This window comes from Maylandia zebra, linkage group LG22, assembly GCF_041146795.1.
Source record: "Maylandia zebra isolate NMK-2024a linkage group LG22, Mzebra_GT3a, whole genome shotgun sequence".
Classification (NCBI taxonomy): Eukaryota; Metazoa; Chordata; class Actinopteri; order Cichliformes; family Cichlidae; genus Maylandia; species Maylandia zebra.
In genome coordinates this window covers 354,457-372,021 of record NC_135187.1, presented here as the reverse complement: position 1 = coordinate 372,021, position 17,565 = coordinate 354,457, and the positions used below count along the sequence as shown (strand labels likewise).

At 44.7% G+C, this 17,565-nt stretch overlaps 1 pseudogene; it reads right to left on the bottom strand.

Annotated features, from left to right (window-relative positions):
• Window positions 1-2,472: 2,472 nt before the first annotated feature.
• Window positions 2,473-3,160, bottom strand: LOC105941462 (derlin-2 pseudogene; annotated as a pseudogene).
• Between the last annotated feature and the right edge of the window lie 14,405 nt (window positions 3,161-17,565).

The window sequence follows — 17,565 nt, the reverse complement described above, 5'->3', positions numbered from 1 at the left end:
AAGTGGCAGAACGAGGCCGAGCAGACTGATGGCATCGTTCAGCTCCAAAATAGAAACGCCATTAACGGCGAGCTCGCAGATTTGTCTGCCGTGTCTGACTGAGACGGCCTCAGTGACCCCGACCGAGTCCTCGCCTCGCTAATCGAATCGCTTCATTTCCTTGTTCTCCCGTCTCATCGGGCGCACTCGCCCCCACACGCTCCTCCTGCTCCTCCTTCTTCTCTTCTTCTGTGAGCGGCCTAAAGAGGAGCCTCACATGTGGCGGCTCTGGGATTACGAGCCGGGCTGTAAAGCTGCAGGAGGTAATTGGTTTTGGGTGGGGGTGTGAGCAGAGGTGGAGGGATTCTGTGAAAGGAAAACTGGTGGAGGCAACGGGTTTGTCAACTCGCTCCACTAATGGGAGTAAATGCTTTTTAAAGATGGAACAGAGAGGAGGAGGCGGGGCTCAGCTTGCTCCTAAAACTGCATCCATGAAATGTTAATGCTACAAATTACATTACAGCATTAAGTGAAAGCTCAGACCCCACGGAGGAGGAGGAGTCCGGAAACCTCCTGCATGGATCACGGAGGGTTTAAAGAGCTTCAGGATCACATCTTTCCTGAGCGAATCCCAGTCTGGGTCCTTCCACACGCTCGGGGCCGTCCTGTGCAGACAGGAAGCTGTTAGTACTTTCATGTGGTAACTCCAGGTGTTTTACAGGAAGTTACCTTGTAAGTTAAAGTACTGTGATTCTGCAGAAATGCACCTTTCAGTGGAGTGGGCTAGCCCCGCCCTGAAAGGTTCAGCATATCTACCTTGTAAGATGGAAACACTGTTACTGCACAGGTAACTTCCACACGTCACTACAACTGTTCCTTTGTGCTCAACCTCTGTGAGTGTTTGTGGGTCAATATAATGACTTTTATACTGAAATTCATTTAACGACAGGGGCTGAACCCTTATAAGGACTTCCTGTCCTGCTCCATGTTTTACTGGTGCAGGTAAAAACAGAGTGACCTCAGCGGCTCTCAGAGCTCTGAACCACAGAGCACTCAAAGCTTTGAACAATAAAATCCACTCATTTCTCTTCCTGTGCGTGTGACCGTGGCTTCAAACCAATCAGCTCACACGCTGTGCGCCTGCAGGGACACCGCGGGCTGCAGGGCCGTGGGTTTGAGCCCGACCGTTTCCTGTGTGCCTGTCGTCTCTACTGCTTTATCAAACTCGGTGATAAGAACTGTCAGCTGGAGGCATGAAGTGCCCAAAAAGGCGCACGATATCAGACACGTGACACGGAGAGCAGGAAATGACCTCAGACCGCAAACAGCCTGCAGCACATAAACAAAATATACACCGTGTGTGACATCAGTGATGGTAAATGGCCTGGATCTCACACACCACGTGTCTGCTGGACAGCTCCGCCCACTTTTATTCACAGGTTCATCTGCACAGCAGCGACTCGGGTTTTGGCCCAAGGACGCTTTGGAATGGAACCAGCAACCTTCCCATGAGCCACGGCTCTTCATCACAGGCGATCTTCCACAGCCGTGTTCATAAACGGCGCACGCGCCACAGTCTGAGGCTTCGACGCGCCGTGGCCAACACGTTATTGGTCAGATGATTATGTTGTCTGTCCCGTTTGGATCTTTAGCCGTCAGAATTGTTGTCTGAAGGCAGAAAGATGCCAAACAGATTTACTTCACCAAGTGGATCATCATGGCCTTATTGGTCCATTTGATTGACCTTTATTATTATTATGTATTTATTTTATTTTCGTTTTTTTAAAGACGGGACAGACATGACTGGGGGATAGGACAGGGAGAAAGAATGAAAGAAAGAGAGGGAGAGAAAGAAAAAGAGAGGAGGGGAGAAGAGACGGTGAGAAAGGGGGAAGAAAGAAAGAAAAACACCTGGATCACCTGTGTGGAGAAAAAAAACCAGACGAGAAAACAAACAACAAAGAGCAACATAATAAAAACAACACCATCACAATAAACTAGCTAACAGTAGATAACAGTAGATAACAGTAGATACTTTTTTAATTTCACCTGTTGAGAATGAAAAAAGAAAACAAGCCGAAGAAAACGAGAGCAACATAACCAACAACATCACGATGATATATGGGAATATGACAGTAAATACTAAATGTTAAACATTATTGTGCAGCACATAAGATCAACAGAACACAGTGTGCTTTGAGGTAGGAGCCAAAAAGGGTGTAGTTTGTGGGTGTGATCACCCGTGTGTACACCTGTGAGCATGGACGCGCTTGTTTTTAAAAGGTTCCTTCATGTAATGATCTGCTAGAGGGTGTGGGGGGGCCACAGCCCCGTCCTCCAGGGCATGAAGCAGGTATGGAGGATTCCTCATCCACAACTAAACAAACACGTCAAAAACAAAGACCGTGTCTTCAACTCTCTGAGGAAGGTCCCTGAAGGTGACCTGATGATCAGGGATGAAATAGAGGGTGTATTTAACCACCAAGGCGCTGTCCTTCCCCCCACGCAAACCCGCCTCTGGCAGGGGGTTATAGTTGGCGTATTCTTCTGGAGTGTCAAAGAGCATCTTTATGATTGATGGGGTCTAGAGCCACCTTCCACCACCTGGTTGATTTGGGAAAACATCCTCCAGGAAGAAGTACACATGACCAACAGCAATACCTAAAAGATCCACGATGATAGAGCCCAGCAGAAGTGAGAATCCCGTTAACACCCAGGGCAGGAAGGGTGCCTGAACGTTGAGCAGGCCAAAGAAGTTGATGCGAACATTCGGGTTCCGTCGACTCCACACGTACACCAGCATGATGGTGGAGGCCTGGCCCAGGAACACCAGACTCACAAAAGTGCCAAATATAGTCATCAGAAGTCCACCAAAGAGAAACATGAAGACAAAGTCAGCCGTGCGTCTCCTGAAAGAGCCCTCCTCCAGCATTCGACAGCATCTGTACAGAAAAATCATATGGAACAGGAAATTGAAACCAACCGGACCAAAAAACAGGAAGTTGGTTATTAGTCACCATACCTGATAATTTCTTAGAATTAAATCTGGGTTGAAGTAGAGCTGAAATGGTGTGATGCTCTCTAGTTGCACCGCAGCAGTTGTGAGGACACAGGCGGTTGTGTATGCCCTGGTAACAACAGGAATCTGCAGCTATTCCTGCTGCAGCGTCTGGTAAGCCATTTTAGACCGACTGAAAGCTTCCGGTACTTTCTTGACACGTCATCCCACAGATGATTACGTTAACGGGCTGACACGTTTCAGAGGTGTTAAGGTTCAAATATTGAGGAAGGAGAGTACAAACAACCATGGTCCAACAAGAGCTTGGTCAAACAATTGATTTTAATGAAATACACGCGTGGGGGACCAGCTCCGTTCGCAGACAGGGCTGATCTCTGACTACTCAAAACATAAACAGATATTTTATACCATCAGGGTTTGAATTTAATGACGCCCCCTCATGCGTCAGATACAATATATGCATACGTCAATTGAAAACCACAATGACTTTTAACACAGTTTAAAAGAACATTGTCTTCGTCTTCACGGCAGGTACTTCCTGTCACTGCCGGATGCTCGCTTATCATCTTGACACATCACAAACTGCTCTTTTGCAACCCCGAGCAAAACATGATTAAACTTTCACCTCTAAATGATTCTCTCTAACTGAGTGTGTGTGTGTGTCTGTGTGCTAACCACAATTGCACCCTACTTCACTTCGCCGACTAGCTGCTGACCTCTCACCAGACAGAGAGACAAAGCCACTCTCATATATGTAATAACCGAACTGAAACTATGTATATATCATCTACTAAATAAATGTTTTAATCAAGAACCTCTACTAAAGGCTTAATACAAGAATATGAACTTATAAACAATAATGAAAATGACCTGATATGAGTGTTTTGTAAGCCTGTATTGCAATTCCTTCTATGTTCTAGTTTCCCTCAGCATGTATCACCTGGACAGTCACGCCAGTGAAGCTTAAGACCCTTAATGAACCGAACATCAACTCAAACGAAGCACAGATATGCAATGTGTATAAAATAGTTATAATTGCATCTGGAATACAAGGTTAATATGTAACAGTATGCATAAACATCTTAAGGCCATCTTAAGGCCATCTTAAAGCTATCTGTTACACTGTTAAAGCAACGATCATACTGCAGATTATATTGTGCTGGTAAAATACTTTTGTTCATCCCCACAGAGGTCTGCTCTGACACTGGCTGTACCGACTGTAAACACGTCCTCCTGCTCGGTGACAGCAGCGTCACACCTCCAGTTTCTGGGTGACTTCCTGCGAGGCGCAGTCTTCCCATCAGTGGTCACCAGATGGTTGGTCTGAAGCTCCTCCTCTTCCTGTTTGTGACTCTGAAAACTGATCCAAGCTCTTTAAAGTGTGTTGAGTCATTTCCTTTTTCTGTGCAGGTTGAACCAATTAGGCGTCCTGTAAACAGCGCAGATTGACTCTAAACGTGCCGTCAGCTTCGACGCCGTTCAGCTCAGTCGGTGTAAACATGTCAGTCTGTGCTCGCTCTGCCTCTGTCACACACGCTTTCTCCAACTTTCTCTCCTGGCTCATCGAAGCCTCCCAGCTCCTGAAAGTCAAGAATAAAAAGGCAGAGTAAACTCCTCTTCCTCGCCGCCTTTCTGCTTCTCAGCAGCTCCGCCGATGAGGTGAGCGATTCCCTCCTCTCCATCGCGCCGCCGCTTTCCCGCCGCTCTGAAGCAAATATCCATCTCCAGCTTCTTCTCCCGCTCTGACAGCCGAGAGACTGCCTGTCATCCCGCCTGTCAGCCTCACAAACGATGACGCGTGACAAAGTGAGACACACACACACACACACACACACACACACACACACACACACAGCAGGCTGATCAGTCTACAAAAATTTTAAATGCAGTTTTTGGTTTCTCAAACTTTAAGAGCTGAAAGTGGAACCAGGTGTGTGTGTGTGATTTCGTTACAGTCAGGTAAAGCCTCTACAATAATTCAGAGGAACCCAACAACCACTCTGTGTGTATAGGCACCCAGTGCATCATGGGAATCCCCCAGCAGCTTACACCTACTGCAGCCTAACTGAGGGAGGATTCGGGGTCACCTGATCCACATCGCACCGCGCTCCTCCGTCAGTATGTCAGAGTCCAGTGCAGACGTCTCTAACACGTCGGTCCCTCTCTTCTCTCTCGTCTCAGTGTCGCTGATACAAACGTCTGTTTCAGCCTTTCATTCGTCACCATACTTTTTTCTACCCTTTATTTTTTAGACTGGACCCTGCAGGTATTTGTTGTTGATCTTACAGGCTGAATGTCATGACTGAGGAGATCATTCGGTGAATACAGATACCTGCAGAGCGCACGTTTCCCTCTGGATAGCAGCTCAATTCGGGAATCTGGTGGATGGCGTTACAGTCTGAACATCATCCAGATGATCTCCACGTTACAGCGATAATAATCCATGTGAAATGATTCACGCTTGTATCAGCATGTAGATCAGCTCTGATAATTAATGAACCTCCACTCTGCTGCTGCTGCAATCTCTAATTAACTGATTCTAATCAGACGCCACGCTGCATCCCTCCTCCTCACCCGCCCCTCCTTTTAGCCATCAGCGTGGAGGAGGCGAAGGGAGTGGGGAAGGAAAGAAAACAACGAAGGACAAAGAAGGGAAACAAGGGAGGAGAAGTAGGACGAGATGTAGACAAAATGAGGAGATTAAAGGATAATGATGGAAAATGTAAAAAAGAGGAAAGAAAGGATGAAGATGGACGAGATGAAAGAGGAGACAGAGGCAGGGGGTGGAGGGGTGTAATCATGTGGATATCTCAGAGATGGTAACCACGGGAGCACAGCAGCTGACCTCCAATCATCTTTCGTACCTGAAATTTAATGTTTCATCTGTCTGAGAGAGGTGTGTGTGCGCCTGTCTGTCTATCTCTGTGGGGACCAGTGTCAGCTTGGCATCCTGTGAGGACAGCTGTGCAAAGCGAGGACAGTTTGAGGCTTCAGACTCGACCTGCTCTGGATTTTCGTTCCTGAGCTCTCATAGAGCAGCTTTGCATGGTTCAAATGATCCTTGTTTAGCTCCTCCCCCTCCAAATCACCACGTTTGTGTTTGTCAGGCATCTTTACCTGAGATTCCCCTACAACGAGACCCATAGAGCTGTAACTCTAACTCAGACACAACAAGGCCTAAAACCCACTTCCTGCTGCTCTTACAGTCACTGAGTTTTGTGTTTAATGTCTTATTAAAGTTCGGAATAATGTTTTTCCCTCCAACAGGAAAAACATCAGTAAAATCCTCTCCAATGAGGAAGCCTCATGTGACCGTGGTGCTTTCACAGATTTACTCTTCAAAATTAATTTGCATGAATTTGACGAGATGATGTGGAAAAAACAAACCACAGAGTCAAAACGTTCATTTATACAGAACGTTTTTAGAAACCACTCCATCGCTGTGCTCTGTGCACAAAGGACACAGCTTTCAAAACATTAACCAAACAGTTTGTATCACCATCAGCTGATGGAGGGGCGGTAACGGTGACGTCGCGGTGATGTCACAGTGATGTCACAGTGGTGCGCTCATTCAGAAAGAAGCTTCAAAATAAGGCGCAGGTGTTTCAGTCCAAGCCTGTTTTCTAAAAGGACTTCACTGTTTGACAAGCTGCTACAAAGCCCGAACATTTATCACAAATCTGCCCACCGGGTGAGCATCAGCTGCCGCTGCCACACGCGCTCACTCGCTGTTCTAAAGGCTCCGGTTCCTGAAGTGGATTTCCTGTTCAGGTTCTCAGTCAGTCAGTACCAGGCTCAGTACTCATTTACTTTTAACAGTGAAAGAACCACTCATCCCACAATGCATTGCAAATCCCAGCTCACACAGCGAGCAGCGTCCGGCCTTCTTGAGCTGAGTCGTGGTCCTTGCTGTGGTGCTGTTCAGTAGTGTGCGTGCACGGCCTGGTTGGCCTGTTTTGCAGGTTTCCGGGACATCGTTGAAGTTTTTGTTAAAACAAGGCCGACGTCACACAGATGTGTGGTTCAGCTACACCATCATCACCACGGAGAACATGAATAGGGTTTTTACATTAGGAATATCATTACCAATAGGATATGTGTTCATCCACCCCTGAAAATAGTCCCAACAGCTATTTCATCCAAAGCAGGTCAGAAACGGTGTCTGCCAACCAGCTGCTGAGAGAACATTAAGGGCGGCGTTTTAAAGGTGTAGCAGTCAGCAGGGGGCAGTGCTGGTCTGACTCCTCCCATGTATCACAGCCTCGCTCCTCACTTTGGTTCCTCTTCTAACGACGTGCCAGCGACTGATCATTTCCTCTCAGCACTCTGGGCCTTTGGGTCTATCAGCCTGTCGTCTTATCTGTTCTTACCAAGTTCTTGTTGTAAACATGGAGGTCCAGGTGACCTGTTCACTGAATCTGGGCCTTAGCGATCTACCTGGAAAGATGTTCAAGCACGTTGTGTCACGGTCCAGTCGAGCTGCGTGGACTCTGTGAGTCCATCCCACACAGTCAAAGCTGACCTGATGTTTGGAGGAGGACGAGCAGCCTCGGGCTGACAGACCATCACCGCCCTGCAGAAGGTGAGAAACAACGGACACAAGAACCTCTTTTTGTTTCCTCTATGACTTATTTTCATATTATTCAGCATCCAGCCTGCGTGCCAGCTTTCATATCGAGAGTACAGACTGAAGGTTGAAGCAAAAATAAAACATTTAAAAAATCTTTTTCTGATTTGGCTGTGTGTGTCAAAGTCATCAGGTAAAACTGAACTTTTCCCACATTTAGAGTAAAACGCGTGAAATATGAAGCCCCTCTAATGAGACAATATTTAATTCCAAACAATCCCTGTGAAATCTCCTGCCGGTCTGCCTGCCAGGAAAACACGCAGATTAGAAATTCCTTTGAAGGAAGTTTAACGTGATATTAAAGCGGTCGTCAACCCAACAACTTCTTCAAAGATCCTCGCTGCTACTGAAAAAGGCTTCTCACATTATCTTTAACCACCACACCTTTCATTCAGCCGAGTCCACAGAGAGCAGACTGAGCTGAGAGGGTTCAGGCTTCACTGCAGGGACTGTGAACATCAACAGCGCACACCTGAGCACAGGTGTGCGGATTTCAGCTGCATAGATGAGCTTTTACACTGCGGGAGCCTTCCACTGTATGTGCCTGAAGAAAAAGAAACTGGACGCCTGTATGAACACATTTAGAGCTGCCTCACACCGTGACGACGAGGCTGTCTTATTTAAACACGCATTCATCAGTACTAATAATGATAATGATACATGTCTGTTTATAAAGGTCTATAAAGGATTTTCCTTACATAAAAGTGTCCTCACGTCCCTCATAAGTGCTCCTGTTCCTCACGTTGCTCGGTGTTCTCCAGAAATATTTATTGTTGGACACTTTATTAAAAACCACATGCAGCCGCTCCGACAGCAGCTCCTGAACAACTCATGGAAAAGCACATCTGTGCTTCCACACGTCTTCAAGTCGTGCACACGAATCCGTAGGTGATGCATTTTTCAGTAGGAAGTGTGCTTTTTGGGCAGAGGCGTAACCATGGCAACAAAGAAAGCACGGTTTAAAAAAGGTGCCAACCTTTGAAGAATGTGAACCCCGGCCATATTTATCTAAACCTAACGCTGTCAAACACCTAAACCTAACCAAGCGCCATGTTTTTAATAATAAATGACTTACTGAAACATCATAGATCAACACCACCTCTGCTCCAACCTCCAAACACCAACTCCTTTGTCTCTATGAAAGTGCAAAAGCAGACTCACACTGGGGTGTTATTTTCCAGCTTTCGTTCCTAATTTTGAATTTTCCAAACAGTGTAATCATAAGAAAAGAAAAAGCTTTAAAAAATATTTTAGCTGCCTTCCTTTAAAATCCTCATGACTCACATGGAAAAATATGAAATAAAAGATGTTCCTGAAAAGATGCAGAGAGAAATAATAGAAGTTCAGTAAAACAGATTCTTTCACAGCCTGTTATTGAAAAAGAAAAAAATCCCCTGAGGGCCAAAATTAACATTCACAGAAGCAAAAGATAAAAACTGGGTCACAGCAAAGTTTGACACTTCCTGCTTGAATGTATTCAAACCTGCCTGTCAACAAAAAGTAAGCCATATCTATCTAATAGACTCCAGTTTGTGCATGTAAATGGAGAGTCCTCTTCACACACTGAGGTTAATTATGGAGTTCCACAGGGTTCAGTGCTAGGACCAATTCTGTTTACATTATACATGCTTCCCTTAGGCAGCATCATTAGAAGACATAGCATACATTTTCACTGCTATGCAGATGACACCCAGCTCTATCTGTCCATGAAGCCAGATAACACACACCAATGAGTTAAACTGCAGGAATGTCTTAAAGACATAAAGACCTGGATGGCCGCTAACTTTCTGCTTCTTAATCCAGATCAAACTGAGGTTATTGTACTCGGCCCTGAAAATCTTAGAAATATGGTATCTAAGCAGATTCTTACTCTGGATGGCATTACCTTGGCCTCCAGTAACGCTGTGAGGAACCTTGGAGTCATTTTTGACCAGGACATGTCCTTCAATGCACATATTAAACAAATATGTAAGACTGCGTTCTTCCATTTGTGCAACATCTCTAAAATTAGAAATATCCTGTCTCAGAGTGGCGCTGAAAAACGAGTTCATGCATTTATTACTTCCAGGCTGGACGACTGTAATTCATTATTATCAGGAAGTCCTAAAAACTCCCTGAAAAGCCTTCAGCTAATCCAAAATGCTGCAGCAAGAGTCCTGACAGGGACTAGAAAGAGAGAGCAGATTTCTCCTGTTTTGGCTTCCTGTTAAATCCAGAATTCAAAATCCTGCTCCTCACATACAAGGTCTTAAATAATCAGGCCCCATCTTATCTTAATGACCTTGTAGTACCATATCACCCTATTAGAGCACTTGGCTCTCGCTCTGCAGGCCTACTTGTTGTTCCTAGAGTATTTAAAAGTAGAATGGGAGGCAGAGCCTTCAGTTTTCAGGCCCCTCTTCTGTGGAACCAGCTTCCAGTTTGGATTCAGGAGACAGACACTATCTCTACTTTCAAGATTAGGCTTCAAACTTTCCTTTTTGCTAAAGCATATAGGCAGGGATAGCTCAGTAGGTAGAGTGGTAGCCCCATGATCGGAAGGTCGGGGGTTCGACTCCACTGAACGGCTACCCTGAGGTACCCCTGAGCTAGGTACTGTCCCTACACACTGCTCCCCGGGCGCTGCACTGGCGGCTGCCCACTGCTTCACTGGGTGAATGGGTTAAATGCAGAGGAACTATTTCCCTATGGGGACTAACACGCACACTTTACTTTACACTTTACTTTACATAGTTAGGGCTGGACCAGGTGACCCTGAATCCTCCCTTAGTTATGCTGCAATAGACGTAGGCTGCCAGGGATTCCCATGATGCATTGAGTTTTTCCTTTCCAGTCACCTTTCTCACTCACTATGTATTAACAGACCTCTCTGCACTGAATCATATCTGTTATTAATCTCTGTCTCTCTTCCACAGCATGTCTTTATCCTGTCTTCCTTCTCTCACCCCAACCAATCACAGCAGATGGCCCCGCCCCTCCCTGAGCCTGGTTCTGCTGGAGGTTTCTTCCTGTTAAAAGGGAGTTTTTCCTTCCCACTGTCGCCAAAGTGCTTGCTCATAGGGGGTCATATATTATGGGATATAGTTATTTTGTTACTTCATTAGAGTTATTTGATATTATATTTGCACTATCTTGCTGTATATTACTGTATATTAGTATTTCTATTGTGTATATAGTATATCTTATTCCTCTCTTGCTGCATTGAGCATGTGTATGACAAAAGAATTAACCGCTTCTTATCTTATGAATGTTGGTTTTTCTCTGTATGTATTTAAATAAATTGAATTTCTTGTACAACATTAGCATGTTTCTGAACAACAGGCAGCCTGAAGGAAGCATCACTGAAAACTGCTGACGTTGTGTTGTTAGCAGTGACTTTATCGTGTTTACAGCCTCCCATGAAACTGATTGTGAAAGACTAGCTGCAGACATTTTCCTCTAACTCATTCTGGCGTGTAAAATCTGCCTGACAACAGTTAATTGTGCACAAACAGCAGGCCTGTAGAGAAGTTTAATGTCTCCCCGCCTGGATCCACAATCCCGTTTAGCATATAGCGCTGTTTGTCTTTGATCCTGACCTGCTTTAGATCCTGGAGAAAAGCCCTCATTAGAATATCAAAGTTGATCTGTTTTACCCTCAAACTCATCTTCTGACGGCTGAGCCCGAGAACTTCACCTCCGCCGAGGAGTTGTTTCCCAGAGGAGAGCGCCGCGAGCTGCGAGCCGCTCTGCTGGGAGACAACGAACCGAAGAACAAGCTGACAGAGCCAGGCGCTGAAGTTGTATAAGAGGAGGATTTCATGAATTATGGGAGGTCAGAGGTCAGGAATATGAACTGGACCAGAACTCACAGAGGAACAAATGAAGATCATCAAAAGTCTGAGTAAGCATTTACTCTGCAATAACAGAAAATAAATGTCTAAATACAAACAGTGAAGATGTTTTCTATTTGAAAGGTGCAAAAATTCCCCAAAAGATGAGATGCAAAATAAAATCTATAAACAAAATCCAACAATTTGAATCTGATGGCAAAACGTCTGAACAGAAAGCTGGAGGAACATTTAGCAGCTAGAATAAAACGGCTCTTTATTTTCCTTCTACATGTGCAACCAAACTGTGGTCATGTTAACTGGCAGCAGGTAACATGAAGCTAAAGAGGGGTGTCAAAAACACCATTACAAAAAGAAGGTAGAAGAAGACTTCTCCAACTCCAGCCCCCGACGCATGTGGCAAGAACTCCAGACCATCACGGACTACAGGATCATCAAACCCTCCCTCACATCCTCTGATGTCTCCTTCCTCAATGAGCTCAACAACTTTTATGCTCGTTTTGAGCGAGGGAACCCCACAACCACAACCAAAGCAGACATGACGCCGGACCACCAACCTCTGACTCTCTCCCCCACCGATGTAGGAGCGGTGCTGAGCAGGATCAATGTCCACATGGTCCTGATGGCATCCCCGGGCGTGTTCTCAGAGCGTGTTCTGGGGAGCTTGCAGGAGTGCTGACAGACATATTCGACCTGTCCTTGGCCCACGCTGTGGTACCGGCCTGCTTCAAATCCACCTGCATCGTCCCGATACCCAAAAACTCCAACCGCTCTAGCCTCAATGACTACCGCCCAGTAGCACTCACCCCCATCATCACTAAGTGCTTAGAGCAGCTGGTCCTAGCACACTTCAAATCCTGTCTCCCCCCCACCCTGGACCCCCACCAATTCGCATACCGCCAGAACAGGAGCACAGAGGATGCAGTCTCCATCACACTGGACTCTGTCCTCTCACACCTGGACAACAACAACACCTACGCCAGAATGGGTGTTTTTCTGTGTACATTCCTAAACACATATCTGTACTTTCTGCTCCTTACATTCTTACAAATGTTGGACACATTTGAGGGGAGTTATTAATACATGTGAGCCTTTAAGTATCAGACTGACTTAAACCTAAACAGAAACACCTGAGAGGAAATCCTGTTAATGGGCTGAATGACCACAGGTGTCACATAAAAAGAGATGAAAGAAGAAATGGTACTGCACTGTGGCGGACAGTAAGCATGGACAAGATAAACTCAAAAAGACAGCTTTATTATGCTGCTGCTGCTCGAAACACAAACTCGTGAAGAATGAAGCAAACTAGAAGCTCAGAACTTAAACAGGGGAAACCGGAAATAGTAGAAAACCAGGAGCAAAGTAACAGTGGAAACACAGGGCTTAGATACACCAGGGAGCAACGAGCTGGGACTAACGAGACAAGGGGAAGCAAAACAGGAAACACAAGACGATTACAAAGACGCAGACTAGACACTGAGACACGACCGACTGGGGAGACAGAGGGGACAAAGAGACAAGAGCGACTAGACGAGGAACACAGGACAGGCAAAGAAACAAGCCTAAATCCTAGGACTAAGAATAAACACAAGCAGAAAACCAAAAACATGAATAACAATAACCAAAGAATATAAATTAGCCACAAACCATAAACACTGAGTCAGGAGACTCAGGACAAACCGTGTGTCACAGTCAGGGGTTACAGTGGGTCAGTCTATTATTATCATTATTATCATTATTATTGGCACAACAGCAGAACGACTGCAGGTGTCATAGGCTGTGGTCAGCATCTAGCTGGCTCTACAGAAGAGGAGCGAGCATGAAGGGAGCGACGATTTTAAGTGTCAGGTCATCTGAAAGCAGCGTTTCTATGAGCTCAGCCAACATCAGCAAGCAGTTTGTCTCACAGTGTGCTGCAGCTAAAGTCTGGCTGCTGATTTGACAGGGAGAGAAAAGACAGAGAGCTAAGTTCACTCAGAGATGGAGACAGATGATAAAGAAGGAGAGAGTTTAGAGTTAAAGGACGGACTGAAACGAACTGAGACAGACTGACTCTGGTATTTAAAGACTGCATGAGAATCCTCTGCAGGTCAGCGCAGGATATACAGGTGAGTTTGCTGCACTGTGATTGGTTTACAGTAAAGACCATCTACTGGAGCTGTCAGTAGGAATTATTGTGAGTTTGATTGTTTTCCCCACACTGAGACATTACAGCTGATTTTAGGTTCCCCACCTGCTGAATCCACTTTAACCCCTGACTGTACACATTTAGTCTGCCTCTGTGGTTGATAAGGCTCTGTCCTTATTTTTTTTTCTTATTTTTTAATAAGAAAAAAAAAAAGATAAGGCTCTGTCCTTTGACTCACATTTGGGAAAGAGAAAAACCTCCAACAATGACTGAGACTTTTAACATCTCATCTGAATTATAATCCTTTTTTATAAAGTTTGATTGAATCTGTTTTAATGTTTTGCATAATTGCTTGGTACGGTAATTTGCCTTTGACTAATAAGACCAGACTTGCTAACCTGGTTAAAGTTGTTGGTCAGATTTCAGGGAGGTCTCAGGTCCAGCTTGTGGGCTTTTCTAACAGGCAGGTGCTGAGGAGGCCGACCTCGGTCAAGTTGAGTTCAGACCATCCTCACTTTAATGACTCTGAGCTGCTTCCTTCAGGTCATTGGTATAAAATGCCTGCAGTGAAGACTGAGAGACATGGAGTGTCTTTTATAGCCTTTGCTGTTATCATGGTTAATAGCAAGTGGTGATACCATCACTGCTACACATCGCACTCTGTTGATGCTACTGATAACATTTGGGCTGTTGTCTCTGGGCCTTGTTGTTGTGTGTGTTGTTTCATGTGTGGACATACTGCAATTTGATTTCCCATTGGGGACAATAAAGTTACCATTGACAACGGAGGCAAGAGATAATACATATAACTGTTTATATGTATTAGATAGCGTTTAGAGCATTTAAATACCGTCCTTATTGCCTTTGTGCATTTTTCTATATGCTGCATTTAGAATAAACATAATAGTATAATATTCTAATAATAAGAATAAAAAGGATGTCGGAGGTACTGAAGGTGCTAATCGGCTATTGCCAGGTTTTTTGAGTTGGATTGTAATAAATAAATAAATAATGACAGATAACAGATGAAATATGGGTTTCATTATTTAGGGGCAGACAGTGAGACAAATAAATGATGAAAGCAGGAAGCAGAAGGATCTGACTCAGGAAGAGAAGGCAAGTCCAAAATAACACAGGAACCTGTGAACACCAGGGCAGGTGGGCCAGCTGTTAGAAAATCTGCTTTTCTGAAGCTTTAGAAGAGTCTAACAACGTTAGGCAGGAAGTCCAGACAACAAAAGAACAACCACACAGGACGAGGAAACCCCACAGCGATCTGGGACGCACCAAAACCACCACCACAAACTGCAAAGGAAACCTCAGAGGTCAAAGGTTATTCATTCCTTCCATTTGCCTAAGCCACTTTAATGATCTTCACTCGTTTCAAAGAAAGAGAGTCACGCTAACATAGAGCTTTTAAATTTAAATAATGTTTGGGTAAACATAAGGCATGAATCCCGTGTTAGAGGCAGATGGAAATGCTCTGCAGCATCAGTGGGAGTCAGCTGAGGAATGAGGTCTCCTGAGTGCAGACCGCCTGTTCTGGTTGAAGGACAGTTTGATGCAAAAAAGTTTCTTCATCAGAGAATCAGGTCAGCAGTCGAGTCTTTGATATGCAGATGTTTTTATTTTTGTTCTGATGAAAACAGCATTAAAAGCCAACTGCAGGGAATTAAATTACCTTCGACTCACAGATCTGAAGCTCAACACAAATTAACGCCCATAAGATCATTTAAATGCAATCACAAACTTTACCTTCTTTCATTCTGCCGTTAGGTTTGATCTGAAAACACGTTTGTGAGCATGAGTGACTATGGAAGGAACAAAAAACAACCACTTTGATGCTACAGAGAACAACAGAGGCAGAGATATGTAAATGTAAAACAGAAAACACACACCAGTCATCATCCATAGCACCTCCAGCATCCATAAAAGCCGAGGTCAAGACGGCCTCTGAAGGCAGCGCAGGACTCGGATTGTTTGTTTGCCAAGAGGACATATGTGAGAAAAGAGCGTTTCAGCGCTGAGGGCTGAATCCAAAAGAGGCAGAGAAACACAGAAATTTAAAGAGCACATTATCATTGAGAAGACTGCGCTTTATTCACAAACAGGTATCTGTACCGCGATCAATCAGACACAAACAGACGAGGGGCCGATGGCGCGATATGGCAGCCTGGCTTCTGTCAGTCTGCCCCAGGCCAGCTGTGGCTACAACCGTAGCTGCCTCCACCAGTGTGTGAATGTGAGAGTGAATAGTGGCATTGAAAAGCGCTATATAAATCCAATCCATTATAAACCACGATCAATCAGACACAATCACGATCAATCAGACTTAATCACAATCAAGATGACCACGACATGACAGATGTTTGTTTGACAGATGTTTGTTTGACAGATGTTTGTTTGTAAGTTGGTAAGTTGAACAGGAGCTACATACAAAACAGGTAAATAAAAGCAATCACGGGAAAAACACCTGATTTGTAATGCGTCAGAATCATGTTTATGAGGTAGGCTGTCTTAAAACACGATGCGAGTGACCTGTCAATCAGCAGATGGCTCCGCCCTAAACGCCTCTGTTTTATCGTCTGTTTGATCTGAACACCTTTTTGCAATGTGCTATCCATTAATACCATAAACGCGCCTGGTAGGAGTTTACTGAGCCAATCAAGAATAGAATAGAACAGCATGGAATAGAATGGCCCTTTATCGTCACTGTAGATGTAAAACATACGCCTGTACGCGCCGCCATCCTGGAAGTACAAACTAGCAGAGTTGCCCGATGCTGGACAGCAGAGAGAATGCTGCTTTAAGACGATTCTGGATCAGATTAAAAAAGGGTTTTAGTAAATATTTTTAAATCTGAGCTGATGCCTGATTCCTGCAGCGTTCATCATCTACTTGTTTAGTGATTGTGTCTTTTTTCACCCCGTGACCTTTAACCCCAACACAGCTGCTGGAAGTGTTTATATTTGCGGTTCTCAGGGAAGTCGATGTGAGTGTTGGCAGCCAGCCCTGACCTCTCTTCTCTTCGAGTTTGTTTGTTTGCTCTCTGAGGAGGAATTTTATCTGTTGGTAAGTCTGAAAGTTAAAAATCTGACGGTTCTGGACGAATGTGTTTCATCAGACAACAAAAGGACAACAAAAGGACAACAAAAGGACAACAAAAGGACAACAGGCGGTCATTCTGTGGTTTGAGACACGAGTGAGTCAGTAAAACTCACTAATGCCTCTATTTGTCTCACAGTCCAACTTTTTAAAGACAGACTCTGTTTTCCACAGTTTTTTCACAGCATCCATAGTTTCACCTCAGCCCAGCATGTCCTCCATATGCAGAGATGGGCAGTAACGCGTAATCCGATTACTTTTTTCAAGTAATGAGTAAAGTAAGGGATTACTATTGCAAAAACGGTAATTAGATTACTGTTACTTTCCCGTAGGAACGCTGCGTTACTGCGTTACTAAAACCGTGATTTTTTGCGAGAATGTCTCATGACAGTGACGTAAGCGAGTGCGACGTTAGTGACAACAGCTGTGTGCAGATCAACAATGGATCATATATCAGTGCAGGAGAGAGTATGAGCGTGCAGCGTTTAAAGCGTGGAAGTACTGACCTTACTTTGAGTTTGATTCCATAAAAAGTGACAAAAACATTAGCGTCCGCTGTGCGTGGGAAGAAAACTTCTTTTTACAGTGAAAAAAACCCCTAAACTTCCAAACAAGCACCGAGTAGCTACGACGTAATGGGAAACTCACAGAGAAACTCGCGGATTCTTCCACTGACCGCAGCACACCTGCACCAGGGTAAACCTCCGCCTACCCCACTCCTGCTTTACAGGTGAAAATAGAGCAACAGGACCGCTGAGTCTTTGACTTTATTTATTTTCTGCTGTGTTTTACTTGCATCTATTTGAAAGACTGAGTGTAAACACACAAATATTTTATTTTATGTGCTGGAATGTGCAGAAAATAGGTTTAAATGTTA